Raw genomic sequence first — 20,332 nt, 5'->3', positions numbered from 1 at the left:
CGTTGCAACCGTCATAAATATGAGTCATTGGCCAAGCATCCAAATTTTGATCTTGTGATCATGAGGATGAAATTAAGAATAATTTCCAATACAGTCCTTCATTGCACTGCCAATACAATACACACAGAGGAAGCAACCTTATTTCTTAATTAACGGTGGGTAAGAACTTTTAGTAATTTATCTCTCTTCATGTACCCTTAAATACCCTGATCCTACTGCCAATTTTCATGCTCAGTTTTATTGTTAAACTGGAAAGTGCTAAAATTGTTTTAATCATGACTTGAACACATGGCTCTTTGTGATATAATTATCCAATAGGTTGGCCGTCATTGCTTCAGCCAATCACAGCCTTATAAAAAGGATATTAGCTCCCCCTGGCCCAACCCCCTTGCAGAAATGGGGGTGGAATAGCTAGGTAAAGATCCTCTTCCAACAGTTCCTACCCTCCAATCTCTTATGAGGCTTCTCATTGGGGTTCTGCATGCTCCCCTATTCTTATCTCCATGTTCTACTAAGGCAGCGGTCTTCAAACCTGACAGCTTTAAGACTTGTGGACTTCAACTCCCAGAATTCCTCCTCCAGTCATGTTAGCTCAGGAATTCTGGGAGTTGAAGTCCACAAGTCTTAAATGTGCCAAGTTTGAAGACCCTTGTGCCTTTAAGGGGTAGGCAGCTCTCACCTGGTAAGTCTAAATCAGGGTTTCTCAAAGTTGGCAACCTGAAGCGTTCCAGCTGGGGAATTCTGGGAGTTGAAGTCCCAGAATCTTCAAGTTGCCAAGTTCAAAAAACAAAACAAAAAACAAAAAAAAAAACACCACATGTCTAAAATACAACAGCAGCAACCTGATATAGACAGTTCAAAAGCTACAACTAATGACAAACCTGCAGCAAGCGGCTCGTGTCTAGGAACAGGTAGGCGTCACGTGCCTATATTTCAGAAGGGAAAAAGCTAGGAAAATCAACCTGCCGTGTGTTTTAATTCAGGCTTGTGCAAAAGTCCAGCTTGTACAATCCAAACCGAGGGGTGTCAGTGTGGAATCCAACCACCCTGACATAAACACATAGAAATCTCATCTCATCTGGCTAGGTTTGCCTACAAAGACATTTTGTTCTGATCTTCCAGTTCTTACTCATCTCATTTGACCTAGAACAGCCTTCATTAAAGAAAAAAAAAACCTTTTTTCTTTTTAAAACACCCCTAACCAGAAACGCGATGGAGCAGATCAAACCCGCAGGAATTCCACTCTGGCACACGCAGCTCTTCCGATACTGGGAACACTTTCCGAAAAGAAAAAAAAAATATTCAGGCCAGATGCACATTCTTGTCCGATTCGAACATCTCGTTTTCAAAAAGAAGGTGCAGGTCAGAGATGGGAAGGAGGAGAAAAGAGGTGGGGGGAATGAGGGGTGTGTGGAAGGACAATGCAATCAGCTCTGAAGTTTGCAGAAATAAGAGGCCTTAAAGACCCACATTCTCTTTCTAATCTGCTACAAAGCAGGATCTGAAAAGTGGGGAAAGCTTTCAGGGCCCCTTTTAAGTGGTTTGAGGCTGCCCCAAAGGAAGGGCACAGTTGCCCCCCAAAAAAAAAAAAAAAACTGGCAAGGAATTACATTCTGCAGAGAAACCTGCATTTGTGTAAATGCACAACACACAACACCAATTGCCTCAATGTCTGATCCAACGAAGGAAAAGCGAAGGGATTTTTTTTTTTTAAAAAAAAGAACACAGCACAGTTGTTATTTGTTAGCATGGCAGCTCAGGGTGAAAGAGAGCTAGTGAAAAAGTTGAGAGGGAATTTGCCCTGTGTGTGCTTCACTTTGGAGGTGATCCTGAAGAACTCAAACTGGATGGCTCTTGTTTGACTCTGCCAGGATGGAGCTTCTTGTAATCCCAAAAAACTAAAATGTCCCTTTGAGACCAAGGAATTGAAGCCTTCTCAGCCAGCCAAAATCCGTATTGCACAACTAATATTTCTTGATTGGCCTGACAAAAGTTGGAATCTGCCTGATGGCTAAGATTTCAAGGTGATGCTCTTACCACTTGCTCATCCCATTTTTCTTACAATAACCCTGCAAGGTTGGCTGGGCAGAGGAATAGGGAAAGGGCCAAAAACATCCAAATTTCCTTAATTGAAGGCTTATCTCTTTCCCACTGCCAGTGTAATGCTCCTATCTCTATTCCGATCTGGTGATGCTGGCCCCTAGCACAGAGCCAATTTGGTCTATTGGTTAAGGTACCTGACTAGAAAGCAGAAAATGGCAAGTTCTAGTCACTCCGTAGGCATAGAAGCCAGCTGGGTGATTTTGGGCCAATCACCAGGAGATGGTGAGTTGTAGTTTTGATTTGGACATCAAAGCCATCTGGGCGATTTGGGGCCAATGATCCCTCTCTCTTTCTCAGACCAACTCATCTCACAGGATGGTTGTTGTCGTAAAAATAGGAGGAGGAAGGGCCACCTTGAGTTAATTATAAAAATAAAGAAGTCAGAATATAAATAAATAAATTGGTGCTCCTTCGAATAACGGATGATTCCACACACACCCTTGTTGCAATGGATTATCCGAGTGGAGCGCTTTCCAACTTAAAAGCATCTTCTGCTTCAGAATTCTAAATCTGCTTTGTGGCTTGTTTTGATCCCAGCAGAGGCCCAGGAAAACACAGTGCCCTTGGGTATGTGCAAAGTGCTTTCCCTCCCACAACACAAATGTTGGTTTCAGGGTACAGAGGCACCGCTTAAGATTATAATCCCACTCCTTTCTCCAGAAAAGCCAGACAGCACCCAGCTGCCTGGATGTATGAAAGCACACCGTGTACACAAGGGAAGTTAAGGACATTGTGCCAGTCTCCCGGTGCCAGTTTGGGTGCAGCCTCAGGAAGCCCCAGCCAGCCTCTTTGGCACTGCTGCACATGCTGCGGTGCTTTTCAAAGCTGGTTTCAGCTACAGAAAGCCGTGCCAGCTGTGTGGGTGCTCAGCTTGGGAGCCAAGACTGGTTTACAACCAAGGCGCTACTTTGAGAAAGCAACCAACCAGGCTGATGGCACTAAACGCGCCACCCACATTTCTCCAGTCCTTGGGCTCTTAACAGCCATCTAGTGGGAATCTATTTCCAGACCTCTGTCTGTGCCATAAATAACAGCACTTGGTTTCCTGAAGAAACATCCTCAAAAAAAAAAAAAAAAAAAAAAAACACACACACACACACACACAAAAGAATAACCCAAGGATCAGGATACTTCCCTGCAGTTGAGGAAATCTGAATCTTCACACAGAAAAGTGAACAGCTATGATTCTGGGTGTAGATTGGAACAAGGGTTGAACATCAGCACAACATTCCAACAGATTCAGTCAATGAGAAGGGATCTTGGAGGTCATCTAATCCAACCCCCTGCTCAAGCAGGAAACCCTATACAATTTGAGACAAGTGGCTTTCCAACCTCTTCTTAAAAACCTCCAACACCCACAACTTCTGAAGGCAAGCCATTCTACTGGTTAATCATTCTCACCGAGAGAAAATTTTCTCCTTAGTTCTAGGTTGCTTCTCTCCTTGATTAGTTTCCACCCATTGCTTCTTGTCCTGTCCTCAGGTGCTTTGGAGAATAGCTTGACTCCCTCTTCTTTGGGGCAGCCCCTGAGATATTGGAAGACTGCTATCATGTCATCCCTAATCTTTCTTTTCATTAAATTAGATATACCCAATTCCAGCAACTGTTCTTTATATGTTTTAGCCTTCAGTCACCTAATCCTCTTTGTTGCTCTTCTCTGCACTTTTTCCAAGATTAACTTTGGAGGAGAAAGACAAGGGAAGATAGGAGAAGAGAAGACTAGTTTTGTAGGGTGGAGGAGAAATCACGCAACCAAGCAAGGACCATTTTCTTATGGTCTACAGCAGGAGTCTTCAAATTTGACAGCTTTAAGACTTGTGGACTTCAACTGCCAGTATTCCTCCTCTGTCATGTTAGCTTAGGAATTCTGGGAGTTGAAGTCCACAAGTCTTAAACTTGCCTAGAGATTCAGCCATCTATCTACACTCTGAAAATGCAGAGATTTGCAAATTACAGGTTGTCCTGAATTTACAACAGTTTAATGATCAAAGTTACAACAATGCTGAGAAAATGTGAGTTACGACCATTTTTCACACTTAAGACCATTGCAACATCCCATGGTGACGTGATAAAAATTCAAATGTTTTGACGATTGGTGGCTCATATTTGTGATGATTGCAGCGTCCTGGGATCATGTGATAATTTTTTGTGACCTCTGACACACAAAGTCCATGGGGAAGCCAGATTCATTTAACAACCATGATACTAACGTAACAACTGCAGTGATTCACTTAACAACTGTGGCAAGAAGAGTCGTAAAATGGGGCAAACATCACAACTGTCTCACTTAGCAACAGTGGACTTTTTGGACTCAATCATGGCCATAAATCAAGGATTACTTGTATAAGTTCCCAAGCTAAATTGTGCCAACCAAATCTTTATTCGGCAGCCCTGCTAAGCAGATGCACCTTTTGAGGAGTTGAAGAGAGGTTTAATTTTGTTTTGCAAAGCATCCAAAACTTGCTACACCCCAAAACAATATTTGCTAACAGACCAAACCAGTCTACAACATGTTACTGACACTCTTCCAATCTCTTTAGGGGGGGGAAACATTTTGGTTGATTGGAGGCTCTGTTGACTCACCTTGGCGAGCAGGGAAAAGCTATTTATAAGCCTCTCTCTAGGGAATCTCATCACGTTTATAGACCAATGGTGTATGTATGGTCACATCAAAAAGAAAAAAAAAAGAGTCTGGCTTTAAAAAAACAACTTAGGAATGTGAGGGTGTTGCCCAGAAAATTTGAATGTCTTTCGATATGCTCTAGGGCAACCTAATTTTTCCCTGTGTAGTCATACAGGCTATAATTTTGAAGTGTGCCTTGAAAATAGTTTAAGATAATTTAGCTAATTTCAAATATTTGGACTGGGGAAGAGACCTGCAATTATTAAATAAACTTTTTCCTGCTCTGCACATCCACCCTACATGAAGGGATATGGATATAAGCCTTTCTGCCTTCCTTCCGATTTGGGGTTGCCACGATCAGTTTAGAAGCCTTCCTGGCCGTGGGTCAGATTTTTCAACCCCTGCAACTTTAAGATGTGTGAATTTCAACCCCCTGAATTCCCAGATCAGTTGGAAATTCTGGGAGTTGAAGTTTTTGCTGGGGAATTCTGGGAGTTGAACTTCGTCCACCTTAAAACCTTGCCAAGGTTGGGGAGAAAAAAATGATCTAGAGTTTCATTAACTCACTACTGCTAAAAATAGATGAAGAGGCTTACCATGGGACAAAGATGGAAAAAAGAACACATATTTCTCCCCCCCACACACACACATACAGAAATTCCCATCTCAAAATGAAAGCAAGAAGCAATTCAAAGTGTAGAAAGGCCTTTTCTCCAGCAAGCGAGGTTAGATAAAGTCACCTTTTAGATCCCAGAGCAAAAAGCAAATTGTTTACTGTAATTTTTTGCCCAGCAAGTGTTCCTCCTCTGGAAGGGCTCAATTCAATGATCGGAGAAGAATAGTTGGATTGTACTCCATAACGCATTAGATACACAGGTAGTCCTCGGCTTATGACCATAACTGAGCCCAAGTTTTCTGTTGCTAAGCAAGATAGCTGCTAAGTGAATTTTGCTCCATTTTATGGCCTTTCTTGCTAAAGCTGTTAAGAGAATCACTGCAGTTGTTAAGTTAGGAACACAGTTGTTAATTGAACCTGGCTTCCCATTAAGTTTGCTTGTCAGGTCGCAAAAGGGATCAAATGACAACCGACATAAATATGAGCCATTTGCCATAATGGACACTGCAACCGACATAAATATGAGCCAGTGCCAAGGGTTCAAATTTTGATCATGTGACCATGAGGATGCTGCAACGGTGGTCAGAAACAGTCAGTGCCATTGAAACTTTCACCAGTCACTAAATGAATGAGGGTTGTTAACTCGAAGTCTATCTGTAAATGGTTATGAGGCCTAATGGTATCGCCAATCGGAGGCTCCTATATCTATGAAACGGTGTTGTTTACCTTGTGAACCAAGATGCAAATTTATTGTAAAAGATGATGGATCCATCAGTACAAACAAAGGATTAGAAGATTTGTCTCTGCACCTCTTTTACATCTATAAATATTCCCACCTGCTTTTAAAATCGGGATGGGAACGTGGTGGCAAAAATATGAACGCTGCTCGGTGCTTAGTCAAATGCTCTATTTGATTGCCAATGAATAATTCAGAACTCTTCCTGTGTTTCTCTTTCGTAATAATACACAACCAGCTGGAGAATCTTTCAGAGGAAAACACTGATGATGCATTAGAACAGGGATCCCCAACCTTGGCAGCTTTAACCTTAAGGGTCTTCAACTCCCAGAATTCCCCAGCCAGCAAAGCTTAAAGTTGCCAAGGTTGGAAATCCCTGCTTTAGAATAAAGCTTTTTTTTTTTTTAATGTACAATGACTTTGCTTCCAAAAATAGAGGGGAGGTGGGAAGAAAGCACCTGCACCTTAAAATGCTTAAAAGCCGATCACAACCGCCAGCTAAATTCATTTCAGCGTTTCACAAGAACGGAAGACCAACAGCAGAATTCTTAATAAGGCACAGTGTCCCCACAAACACTCTGAAAATAGGTGGGAAGGGTTAACGTCGCTTTATAAGGCCTTGGTAAGACCACACTTGGAATACCCCAACTAGTTGTGGTCGCCACAATGTAAAAAAAAAAAAAAAGATGTTGAAATTGCAGAAAGAGGGCAGAGAAGAGCAACGAAGATTATTAGGGGACTGGAGGCTAAAACACATGAAGAAGAGTTGCAGAAATTGGATATGCTTAGTTTAATGAAAAGAAGAACTAAAGGTGACATGATAGCAGTCTTCCAATATTTGAGGGGTTGCCATTAAGAAGAGGGGGTCAAGCTATTCTCCAAAGCACCTGAAGGCAGATAAGAAGCAACAGATGGAAACTAATCAAGGACAGAAGCAACCTAGAACTAAGGAGGAATTTCCTGACAGCAGGAATAATTCATCCGTGGAACAGCTTGCCTCCTGAAGATGTGGGTGCTGCATCATTGGAGGCATTTAAGAAGAGATTGGGCCACTATTTGAAGTAAAATAGAGTTTCTTGCCTAAGCAGGGGGTTGGACTAGAAGACCTCTAAGGTCCCACCAACTATGCTATTCTATTATAGTCTGTTATTGTACAGGGCTGTTCTGACATCAAACAGACACACCTGTTAGGACAGTGCAGGGTTTCACATTAGAAGGCCAAGCGATACTTTAGGACATGGACACACCTACCCACAAAGTCCCTGGTGCTCCCTGTCTCGTTGCAGACATTTTATTACTCAGGTGCAGGTAGTTCTCGACTTGCAACCATGACAGTTGTAAATCAGGTTATCTAACCCGATTTTGAAATCAATGGAGGGATGAAGTCAGGTTTTTCTTAACCACCATGTCATTCACTTAACTGCAATGATTCACCGCGCAACCATGGCAAAAGGGGTTATAAAATCGGGCATGACCCACTTAGTAACTGCCTGGCTCAGCAACAGAAATTCTGGTCCAAAATGCATTTGGTAAGTCAAGACTACACCTGTTACAAGAAGACTTTCAGATGGATCCAGGACTAACACGCTGCTGCAGGATAAACTAGGTGCAATGTTGTTATTTTTTTTCCACATTATAATACAGGTAGTCTTCGAATTACCACCACAGTGGACCCCAAAATTCCCACCATGAAGCAAGGCAACTGTTAAGTGAGTTTTGCCTCATTTCACAACCTTCCCTGCCACAGTTTTGTTAAGTGAATCATCGCAGTTCTTAAGTGAGCAACCCAGATGTTACACGAATCTGGCTTCCCCATTGACTTTGGTTGTTAGAAAGTCATAAAAAGGGGAAATCACACGATCCCAAGACACTGCAATTGTCATAAAAATGAACCAGTTGCCAGGCGTCCGAATTTTGACCATGTAATCATGGGGACGTTGCAAAACTTGTAAGTATGAAAAACGGTCATTATTTACTTTTTTCAATACGGTTGCAACTTTGAGCAGATGCAAAATGAATAGTTGTAAGTCGAGGACCACATGTAATAAATCAAAAGGTCATGTCCCTCAGGCCCCAAAAGCTCTGGGTTCACTTCATGACCTCTGTTGCAGACATAATTCAGCAGCTTTGTCACCCCCAACACAGCCAATTTACTTTCTGTAAAATGGGGATAGTGGCATTGACGGGGGCTGAGCTACAAGAAGTTTTATCCAAGGCCTTTCTTATGGTTTAAAAGTCCTGAAGTGGATAATTCACCCCTTAATAGAGGGATCCACATATTTTCTTTGTTTCCCCTTCAATCTGTCCCCTAATTCACAGGAACTATAAATACATACACTGGGCCATTTCTAACAGTCACCTTGGTGACCTTGGGCCAGTCACTCTCTCTCAGCCCTAGGAAGCAGGCAATGACATATCAGTTCTAAAAAGCCTCACTAAAAAAACTGCAAGGGCTAATCTAGGCAGTTGTTGGGGTCAAAACGCATAAAAAAAGAGGAAAAGGACTCTGATAGCCAAGCTGCAGAAGTGCGAATAGCCAACAGATGGCAGCAAAGCGAGGTTTTTTTTTAAAAGACTTCTTTGCTGTCATCTAGTGGTCATTAAAAGATTACCATATTTGAGACCTAAAATGCTTTCAAGCCTAAAGGTGCCCAATGTGTACACGATGCAACTCAAAAGCCCCCCTTTTCCCCCCACCCATATTACAAAATCGGCAGCTTTTATTTTGGGTAGAGGCACTTCCTCCAGCCAGAAAAGTGAAGGTGCACAAAGAAAAAAAAAAGATCTGTTTTTTTTCTAAGGTTCTTTAAAATGTAAATTGATGGGCCTTCAACATGGTTTACTGTATAGTCAAAACCCGTTTGAAAGATGACATCTGATTTATGGCAAACTCTGCCTCGGTTTCCCAAATGAAACAAGGGAAAAAAAACAGATAATAATAAAAGTAAAATGGTTATTATGGAAGATTTCGTGTGCTGAATGTTAATAACACTCAGTTTTGATCTGAAAAGAATGACTTCAGCAACAGCACAAAAAAATGTATTTTAGGTAAAAGGCTGTGGATTTTTAAATCTTTTCTGTATTTAATAATCAGTCCTTGTGCAATCCAACTATATGCTAATTACTGAATGTTTAAGCAATCTCTGATTCTTCATTATTCTGTACCCTTAAATAGGTAACCAAAGAGTTTTAAAGGATGAAATCAGAACTATATACTGTATAGATATCCTGACTACAGACAATATTTCATTTTATAAGTTTCTACACAGCATCAAAAGGATTTTTCAACCCAATGAGCAGAGAAGCGGGAGTACCTATAAATGCTTTAAGTGTTAAAACTTTTGGGAGAGCTGATAATCTTCAGCTCAGAAAATCTAACATACAGGACAGTTTAGCAAACAATGGTATTATGGTTAATCTTCATTAGTACCAGCAGGTGTTGCTGTAGTTACAAAGAAGAGAGATTGTATTAGCCTTATAAAAAGCAACTGGAACAGAAACTGTTACTGGGCTTTAAAAAAAAATTCAGAAGAGAGAGAGAAAAGGGGGAGAGAGGGAGGATGAGGAAGGGAGGAAGGAAGGGAGGAAGGGAGGGAGGGAGGAAGGAAGGAAGGAAGGAAGGAAGGAAGGAAGGAAGGAAGGAAGGAAGGGACTTTCCCATGGTTAGTTCCATTTGTGTCTCGTTATGTGGGTCTACAGATCTCAGAGTTCTTACTATCAAGGAAAGCAACATACCCATCGTTCATAGGCTGAAACATTTCCCATCTCATGTCAGCCAATGTGCTCAAATCACAACAAAACTCCATTGGACTCAGAGAATTAGTTTACTTTGAGAACCACCCCTGCAGGTTTATTCTGAGTAAGTTAAAATTCACAGCCCTCCTTCATGGCGCTCAAGCTTGATGTATAACTAACACCACCACCACCCCACCAAATTGTGCCACAAACTAAAATCTCTGTTCGGAGTTATGCCAACCTAAGCACAAAAGCAAGCGGTACTTTTTGACCAGGACTTGATACAGATTAGAAATAACCTGATAAATTGCCAGAGACGATGCCAGATTCTGGCCCCCTCTTGGACATCAGTGGGGAAGAGCTAGAAATCCTTAGCCAAGTTTTAACCGGACATCTAGGGCTAATGCCTGGGGTTCCTGTTAGTTTGTGACATCACCGCAGCTGAGTTCCAGCAACCTCACCATTCCGTCACTGCTAAATGACGCTAGTCTGGCTAACTGGCAAACCCCCACGTTTATAAGAAGGGCTGACTTTACTGCTGCTCGGTGAGTCACTTCCCAGGAATCACACACACAGTATTTCCCCGGAGTAGCTATGACAAACACGAGAGGAGACCAACAGGAAGAGAGCCCTTAGAAGAGAAAAAAACGCCCCACCTTCATTCATTCTGAGCCGTACTATCAGCCCCCCTCCGTGGGTCCAGAAAATCCACACCAGTCTACTAACATCGTTCGTCCCGCCAGAAACAGCCCCGATATTAAAGATATCACAGCTGGAAGACACCCAAACACCCAGTTCCAAGGAATTGGAGCGAGTCCTATTCACCCCCTTCCGCCCACCCCCACCTCCGGGCTGGCACGCCCCCCACAACCCTCCCCCAACAACCCTCCCCCAACAACCTCCCGCAGGTAAAAGTGAGCTGCTGTGCTCTGAATCGTGCGCGCACCGGGAGGAAACGCTACAAGCGAAGTCGCTTCGGATCGTCGCCCGTAGGGTCAAGGATCGCGATCCGACTCAGAAAACGGTTTCCCGGCCCGCCAGAAGGAGGCAACCTTGTCTAGTTCAAACAGACCCTCCTCCGCTGAGCCTGCAAACCTTTGAGTCGAGGCCAGCCTCTTGCCAGGGGCCCCGGGATCCCTCCCACCGCTTGGGAATCGGGACTCCCAAGCCGCACACCCACTTTCTCAAACAAGTGCCTGCCTGCGGAAGGTCACCCCCCGCCCGACTTCAACGCTCTGGCCAGACTCCCTGGGATTCCCTTCCGACGGTGGGAACGCTCGTTGTCCCATCCTCTGCAGCGCCCCCTTCTGGTCGGGCATCCTCCGCCACCTCCAGTGGGCAGCTGGCCCTCGGCCCTGTGCCTATCCCGACGTGCCTTTTCCTCCCGCTTCTCGGATCCCCGGACGAGACGCGAGTCCCCTCCGGCTAAACCCGAACCGTCCCCGTCCTAGACAGGGCACCCCTTCCCTCTTCCTCCTGCCCCGCATTGCCAGCCAGGACCCTTCCCCGCTGACCCCGGAGCGCCCCCTCCTTCGGGCACAGGAGAGTCCCAGAGGTGGCGTCGTCGTCGTCGCGACTACGCCTCCGGCTGCAGCGTCCAGGCGCCCCGACGGAGACACTTACCGGCGCCGCTCGAGGCTCCAGGGACATCCGCAGGAGGAGTGCAGAGAAGACTTCGGGGAAATCCGGCTGGCAGAGCGGTAGCTCAGGCGCGCATCGCCGCCGAGGCAGCAGCAGCAGCCGCGAGAAGCGCTGAGCTGCCTGTCCGTGCTTGGCGCGGCTCTGATCTGGAAGGCGCCGCCGCCGCCGCTGCTGTTGCCGCCGCCGCCGCCGCTCCTCCTCCAGCTGCTTGCGCTGCCCTTTTTCGTCAGTGGAAAACTCCTGTGCGCTGACGCAGGAGGTGACCAGGGAGCTCAGGCAGAGACAGCCCGGCCCGCTTCCTGCCCGGCCTCCCTCTTTCCTCGTCCTCCTCCCTGGCGGAGCCACGCTCGGCGGCGGCGGCGGCGGCAGAAACAGCCAGGGGAGGAGGAGGAGAAGGGGACGGGCAGGAGCAGACTAGCCTCCCTTCTCTTCCATTCCCGGAGAGGAAAGGAGAGCGCCGGGATTGGCTGGATCCGTGGCGGCCAGGGGATTCACACGCCGGGGTGCGCGCGTGGGCCTCTCGCCCGCAGGAATGTCTCGGCGTCTCGCCGGCGTCCGTGGGTCGCGCTGCCGGGGCCCTGTTCAAGACCCCCCCCCGCCCCCCAGCGCTTCCCGTCGCGTTTCTCCCTTTCGGAATTTACTGCAGGCAGGGCAAAGGCTTCCGGGTTGCAGCCAGAGGGGTTTTGCCTGGGGGGGGGCGGGGGAAGGATCGTAGAATATCCGTAGCTGGCTGAGTTATGCTTAGTGGAATTAACACACGCGCACCAGCACACTGCCCGTGTTTGATTCAGGCGACCCTAAGGGAGCCCAACTTTCACACCTCTGGAGAGAGAGAAAGGTGCTTGGTTAATTACCAAACCTCTGCCAGATTTGTGCTGTGAAGAAGACTTGCGGTCTTTACAATTAATAATTTTAAAAGAAATGTGTATTTTAAAAATCCTTTTTTTTAAAAGAATGGCGGTGAACTGGGCTCTATCCACACCTGTGTAACACAGGGAATCCTCCACTTAAAACCACAATGGTAACCATGGCTGAGCCAGGCAGTTGCAAAGTGAGTTTTGCTCCATTTTATAACCTTGCTTGGCACAATTGTTTAAGTGGGGTTAAGTGGATCTGGTTTCCCCATTGACTTCCATGGTCAGAAGGTGGCAGAAAGTGGTTAGGGGACACTGCAACGTCGTAAATATGAGTCAGTTGCCAAGCCTCCAAATTTTGATCACATGGTCATGGGGATATGGCAGAGGTCTCCAAACTTGGCAACTTTAAGACTTGTGGACTTCAACTCCCAGAATTCTCCAGCCAGCTTTGCTTTCCTGGCTATGCTGGCTGGAGAATTCTGGGAGTTGTAGTCCACAAGTCTTAAAGTTGCCAAGTTTGGAGACCCCTGGGATACGGCAATGCTAAAGGGAAAAAAAAAAAAACTGCTGTGGAATGATCACTAAAATAATGGTTGTAGATTGGGGACTTTCTGTATTAAAGATCCCTTCCCCATCACAGGCCATAAATCCAGGATATTGCAGAAGTGCAAACACCCCACTAGTCCTAAGTGCAAATTTTGACTTTATAAAGCCCCGTGAGGGGTTGTCAATTCTGACTAGAAACCAGTTCACACATTCGAGTTCCCTTACCCAGATTTTGCCTGCCTGGTGGGCCTTGAAATGGCCTGGATGCATTTCAAGCAAGGTCTGCAATTTGCATATTTAATCTTGGCTTGTTTGTTCCTTGTGAGCGTTTTAAAGTCGGAGAAGAGACAAATGGACTCAATGGAGGCCCCATCCCCCACTTTAAGATGCATAACACGACCTGGTCCAAATATATCTTTATTTATTTATTTATTTATTTGATTTGCCAATTGTTTACAAGATAATAAGTATAAGTGTATACATAGTTGTGAATACATGAAATGGGTACATATAAGAAAAATAAAAGAATAAGAGAAACAATAGGACAGGGACGGTAGGCACGATGGTGCGCTTATGCACGCCCCCTACAGACCTCTTAGGAAAGGGGTGAGGTCAATAGTAGACAGTCTAAGGTTAAAGTTTTTGGGGTTTGGGGAAGAGACTATAGAGTCGGGTAGAGTATTCCAGACATTGACCACTCTATTGCTGAAGTCGTATTTCCTGCAATCAAGTTTGGTGCGGTTTACTTTGAGTTTGTATCTATTGTGTGCTCTTGTGTTGTTATGGTTGAAGCTGAAGTATTCATTGACAGGTAGGACATTGCAATGTATGATTTTATATACCATGCTTAGGTCAGACCGAAGACGGCGTAATTCAAGGTTTTCTAGTTTTAGAATTTCAAGTCTGGTGGCATAAGGTATTCTACAACGAGTAGAGGAGTGGAGAACTCTTCTTGTGAAATATTTCTGGACTTTCTCAATTGTGCTAATATCAGATACGTAATGAGGGTTCCAGACTGATGAACTGTATTCGAGTATTGGTCTAGCAAATGTTTTGTATGCTCTGGTTAGTAGTGTGATATTACCAGAGAAAAAACTACGTAGGATTAGGTTAACAACTCTTAATGCCTTTTTGGCTATGTAGTTGCAGTGGGCTCTAGCACTTAGATCATTAGAGGTGAGTATTCCAAGGTCCTTTACAGAGCTTGGGTCATCAACAAGATCTTGACTATTCAGCTTGTATTTTATTTTCTGATTTTTTTTGCCAATATGTAAGACAGAGCATTTATTTGTTGAGATTTGGAGTTGCCATTTGTTTGACCATTCAGATACATAGTCAAGGTCTTTTTGTAAGGTAGCAGTATTGTCTGTGGTATTGAACAGCTTTACATCATCAGCGAAGAGAACGCAATTGCTCTTAATATGATCACAGAGGTCGTTTATGTAGAGTATGAAGAGAGTTGGTCCTAGAACACTGCCCTGGGGGACACCACTATCTAGACTTTGGCTGGCTGGGGGATTCTGGGAATTGAAGTGTAGTCAAAGTTCACCACAGATTGGCAGTTTGAACAACAACAATGTAATCAGTATCAAGCTACAGTATGAATGAGGCAAAGATTTGGATCTGGAAATAATGGATGGATGGATGGATTTAGAGCATTTACACAGCTGCTCAACTAAACCAATGAGATGCTGGACACTGGACCCCAGTAGTAAGAGAAATTAAATACATTAACTAAAAAAGAGTGCTTGATATGCAAAATGGGAATTTTCCACCTCCTTCATTACCCCTTTTGCTCAAGAAATTAGGAGGAAAATTAGATGCTTATAACCAGATTGTTACATCTGAAAACTTTGCTGTTAAAAAAGAAAGAAAGAAAGAAAGAAAGAAAGAAAGAAAGAAAGAAAGAAAGAAAGAAAGAAAGAAAGAAAGAAAGAAATATACTAGAAATGGAGAAAAGCAATTTCAAAAAGCATCTCACATCCTGGACATAAACTGTTTCAATTCCTACCCTCAAAACAATGCTATAGAGCAATGTACACCAGAACAACTAGACACAAGGACGGTTTTTCCCCAAATGCCATCACTCTGCTAAACAAATAATTCCCTCCACACTGTCCAACTATTTACTAAGTCTGCATTACTATCACTATTAATCCTCCCATCCTTCCTTTCACCCATCTCCTCCCATTTAGGACTGTATGACTGCAACTTTGTTGCTTGTATCCTTAGGATTATTATTGACTGTTCCTAGTATGATTTGATTGTTTATTGTACCCTAGGACTGTTATTAAGTGTTGCACCTGATGATTCTTGACGAATGTATCTTTTATGTATACAGAGAGCATTTGCACCAAGACAAATTCCTTGTGTGTCCAATCACACTTTGCCAATAAAGAATATTCTATCTAGAGACCTTAAAATATTATGTCAGAGAGAGAATGGAAAAATAACCGTAATCTCAGAAACGTATGTATTTGTGTGTGTTTTAGGAATGTATGGTTAATTTTTCTTACTATTGGGCTGTTTTGCCCACAGTGTCTAAGTTGGGCATCTGTATAAATGCTGTAAATTCATCCATCCATCCATTATTTCCAGTCCCCCTATCCAATCCAATCCATTATTTGGATTTTGGTGTCTTTAATTGTTGGATAAAAGTAGTTAAGGCACCAGGCTAGAAACCAGGATAGAAACCAGAGTTCTGGTCCCACCTTAAGCATGAAAGCTGGCTGGTGACCCAGGGCCAGTCCCCCTCCCTCAGCCCAACCCACATCACAGGGTTGTTGTTGTTGTGATGATAGGAGAGGGAAAGAATGTTAGGTATGTTCACCACTTTGAGTTACTTGTAAAATTAAAGGTGGGATACAAACAGATGAAGTAAATAAATTTTAAATGTACCTACCTTAATTTCTCTTCGAGAGATGGCGCAGAGGACTAGTCTAACCGCTAAAAAAAATGTGGAGAGAGATTTTTAGTATATATTCTTAATTATCATGGTTTCTAGGGAGAAAGGGAAAAAACACTGTGCTTTCCTAGGAATGGGGTTTTCAAACTTTTTCAGCTTGCAGAATCTGCTGGTTAAGACAATTTCTCAGAAGCTTTTGATCAAGAGGAAAAGTTCTAATCACAGGAAACTGGCTGTATTTAAGAATCCCCCCCCCCCCTTCAACATTAGGAAACATTGAATTCTTGCAGATCTCCAGGCTTAGTTTTTTGGAAACAGACATTTAGGAGGTGATAGAATGACATTTTCCAGTTTTTCCCCCTGTAAAACATCAGCTAAGTTCATGCAAACCCCTTCGGCTTAAATGCATTAATTCTGCAAAGCCAGTTGGCTTGCTTGATTAGCCACAATACAGATACTGCAGCCCTGCAATTAAGTTGTGATGGTCATAAACCATCATGGGAATGACCCAATTTCACAATATTTTTTGCAGAGGTCATTAAGCAAACCCAAGTAACCACCATGATCATTAAACAAACCCAATATTCACTATGGGCACATTTGGCTGGAAACAGGAAATAAATGCCCTTTTTATCCCCTCTAAAGACATAAATTGCTGCAGAATATTGTGAACGGCCATAAATTCAGTACAGTTGCCAAGCTGCCAAAATGCAGTTAAATGAATTGGGGGGAGAGAATTTTGGAACCTGGTTTTAAGTGGAACAGGGCTCCACTGGAATTCTGAATAATTGCTAACTGACCAATTGTAAGTTGAGCACTAAAACCAGGAGTCTGATAAGCATGTTTTATTAAAAGGCATTTTAATGCTACTATTAAGGCAGACAGGCTGTTTACAGAACCAACCAGAAAATAGTATGTTTAACTTGCATGTTAACCTGTTGTGTAAATGCAGGCAACTGGTTCCTTGATGAATGAATCATAGTTCAATTAAGAGTGAATGTGTGTAATTACATACCAGCAGCTATTAAACCACCCTGTTTCCATGCAATGGGGGCTTATGATCAAGAGTTTTTGGTTCAAGATACGATATTGTCTGCAAGGAAAATTCCTGGCAGGGTTTTTGGGTGGCAGGCAGAATTTCAACAGGTATAGAAGTCCACAGAGTAAAGACTCAAGGGCAACCAAAATCAGCTACTCACAGCATCTCTGGAGATCAAGGAGCAAACACAGGATAGTCTCTTTTAAAGGAATAACCAAGATAATTAATTTCTCATTCTACTTCTCAATTTTTTAGAATAAATTCCAAGTTAGTTATAGCAATAGCACTGAGACTTATATATCACTTCATAGCATTTTTACAGCACTAAACTGTTTACAGAGTCAGCATACTGTGTTGAAATAATTTGGTTGCTTCTCCAGTGGTCCCATTGGCTGGGTTTGCAAAGCCCAGAGTCTGTCATGCATGGCTTAAAGTTTAAACACAAGGGTTGGGTTTGCACATGCTAAACCATGGTTTGGTTTAATCATGATTTGTGTCCCAAGGCACAGTGGCCATGCTAGAGCCAAACATCCCACATGATGGGCCAAATTTCTGGACCTGCAGAAATGGCAACACACTCAACTCCACAACCTGTGTTAAACTATCATCCACAATGCAAATCTTTAACCTTCAATATAAGGTGGATGCCAAAAATTTAACCCTTCCTGGAATGGATGCAGTTCAAATTTCCACTTTCCCTTCTTTACACACCCCTGCTTTCTTTCTTTTCACCCTCTCTCCCCCTTCCCCTCCCTTTGAAAATGCCCTCCCCATTTTTCCTTTAGATTTTTAAATTTTAATATTTTAACTAAACAAATAGAAAACGATCTTTCCGCCCCCCCCTCCTTTTGCTTCCCGATAACCGACTAGGTTAAACTGTGGCTAGTTTGTGCCTCAAAGTCCGGGCGAACGTGAAAAACGCCGCTACGAGGGTGTTCCATTTAGCGCTTCCTCTCTCTGGCTTTCGGACAAATTGAAACACTGAATTAATCCACTTGTGTGGATTTGCAGAGTATAACGCAAAACGTAACCTTCGCTCAGGCTGGGGTTTTCAAACACGCCGTGTCCTAAAAAGCCGGGTTAACATTTGCTAGTCCCAAAACCACCCATCCATTCTACGGCTTCTCTGGAAGCCCGGATTAAGTCCGAAGGCGCACCGAACCACAGCTAGCGAATCCCACGTCGAGCGAACATACCGTATGAATCCGGAGTCAGACTACTTCTTTTCCCCAGCGCATCAGGTCCACAGAACCCAAACCATTCTAGGGCTGTCGCGGTTTTAAAGCCACTGGGCGGGACGAACAGCTCCCAGACCAATTAGCTGCTCGCCTCTGCCCATGCACTCTTCCAGCGCCAGGTTTGAAGGAGCGCGCCTGCATCCCGAGACACTGCAGGAACTGCGGCGCCGGCTGAGAGGGTCGTACGACGGTCGGCTGGCCAACATTCAAGCATGCATGATTTCCAACCCCCTTCCCCCTCTCCACCCCCAGAAACCTTGGATTCTCTGAGAATCGCTTCTCAGGAGCGCGCAGCGAACGCGCGCGAGTCGCGTATCCTTTGCGCGGTAGATTTGAATTGGCCCGATCGCATCTTGGCCGGGATTGGGGCTGGCACCGGAACGGGTTTCGACCTACGGCGTGGCTCCCGCTGCCAATTGTAGTCCAAGGCGGCTTGTGGAGGAAAAACTGGTGGTTTCACCACCTTCTTCCCGATGCGCTTATCGCTACGGGGACAATGTGGAATGTCAGAATGTATCCCGGTTTACACCCGGGGAAAGGGGAGCTTTTGTGATGCTTGGTCCCAATGGATCTCTCTCCTCCACGCGTTCTTGCAAAAGCGGCATATAAGGAGTAAGGGTGCGCTTGCACAAACGTAACCTAGGCAAGCTAGTTTTAATTGACCACGTTGGGAAAAATCTAGCCAGTTTGCTGGAAACGGAGCCCGCGGGATATTGGATTCACTGAGCACCGAGGCTCAGTGGCTAAACCAGAAATTCAAGACCGATCTCGTTTCACAAGATAATTCGTCTTTTCACCCTTTAACAGCTTCTTGGGGTTAGGGGCCTCCTTACAGCCATTGTTTTTTAAGGCCCTCTCTATCCTCCTTTGAGTTCTGGGATTAAGCATTCGGAACCAATTGCAGGTAATCCTTGATTTAGGACCACAACTGAGCCTAAAATTACTTTTTGCTAAGCAAGACTGTGGTTAAGAGGGTTTTGCCCCATTTTACAACCTTTCTTGCCACCGTTGTTAAGCAAGTCACTGCAACTGTGATTGCTAACAAAGGTTGTTAAGTGAATCTGGGATCCCCATTGGCTTTGCTTGACCCTGGGACCCTCACAAATAGATGCCATTGCCAAGGTCTGGATTTGGATCACATGACCCTGGGGGTGGACCAATGGTAGTAAGGGTGAAAAAAGTAATAAGTTGTTTTTCCCCCATTATCATTTCGAATGAACTGTTGTGTTCAAGGTAGCTCTAAGTGAACTGTTGTTAAGTCCAGAACTATCTGTATATTTTAGAACATTATAACTCTGTTGACATTTTGAAAGCCCGTGTTTATGTATCTCTTATTATTATAATACTCCTTTATTCTCCTACTTTGTGTCTCTGTTATATAGGTAGTCCTCCAGTGGTGAGATTCAATTTTTTTTACTACCGGTTCTGTGGGCGTGGCTTGGTGGGCGTGGCACGGGAAGGTTACTGCAAAATCTCCCTTCCCTTCCCATCCCATTAACCTGCTTTCCAGTTCTGTTTTCCTGTGCAGGGCAACCAAAGAAGACCCAGCCAATCAGCTGGGACTCAGGAGGCGGAGAAGAGATGGGGGCGGGGCCAGTCAGACGAGGGATTTGCTGGTTCTCTGAACTACTCAAAATTTCCACTACTGATTCTCCAGAACAGGTCGGTACCTGCTGAATACCCACCTCTGTAGTCCTCGACTTACAACAGTTTGTTTAATGACCGTTCCGAGGTACAACAGCATTGAGAAAATGGACTTATGACCCCTTTTTCACACTTATGACAGTTGCAGCATCCCCAGGGTCATGGGATTTACATTCAGATGTTTGGCAACTGACTCATATTTATGACGGTTGCAGCGTCCCGGGGGTCATGTGATTCCCCTTTTGTGACCTTCTGACAAGCAAAGGGGTGAAGCCAGATTCACTTAACAACCGTATTATTAATTTAACTATGCTGATTCATTTAACAACTGTGGCAAGAAAATGGGGCAGAATAAACTTAAATTTCTCACTCAGACATAAACTTTGGGCTCAGTTGTGGTCATAAGGACCAACTATCCTTGTTTACACATTTTCTTCCAACAGTTCAGTAAAAATAAATAAAAGGCTGCACTTTTAGGAGGCTAGACGCCATTCCAGAGTCCCCTGCAGCTTCTCTTGGGAATACTATATTATTTTGCCCTTAAATAACAAAAACTTTCCACCTAGGGCTGTGGGTGGTAAACAATCAATAAATATGCATATGTTGAAAAGTTTGCATTTAAGGAATTGCTGTCTCTATATTGCTTCAC

At 44.1% G+C, this 20,332-nt stretch overlaps 1 protein-coding gene across 3 annotated transcripts in view; it reads right to left on the bottom strand.

Annotated features, from left to right (window-relative positions):
- Positions 1 to 18,055, bottom strand: part of CSRNP1 (cysteine and serine rich nuclear protein 1) — a 37,671-nt gene extending 19,616 nt beyond the window's left edge. The window contains exons 1-2 of one of the 3 annotated variants that reach the window (XM_087947703.1): positions 17,998 to 18,055; positions 15,760 to 15,803 (exon numbers count right to left, since the gene is read on the bottom strand). The gene's annotated coding sequence lies outside the window, so the exon portion shown is untranslated. Of the gene's footprint in view, positions 1 to 11,436; positions 11,789 to 15,759; positions 15,804 to 17,997 lie in introns of those variants that run through there. The other 2 variants (XM_026678917.2, XM_087947704.1) reach the window with 2 other exon arrangements.
- Positions 18,056 to 20,332: the final 2,277 nt, after the last annotated feature.

The sequence above is a fragment of the Notechis scutatus genome, chromosome Z, assembly GCF_049901735.1.
Source record: "Notechis scutatus isolate UNSWTSFEM ecotype Mainland chromosome Z, rNotScu1.2, whole genome shotgun sequence".
NCBI classification, from domain to species: domain Eukaryota; kingdom Metazoa; phylum Chordata; class Lepidosauria; order Squamata; family Elapidae; genus Notechis; species Notechis scutatus.
The sequence above is the reverse complement of the archived record's forward strand: the minus strand, read 5'-3'. Positions and strand labels throughout refer to the sequence as shown.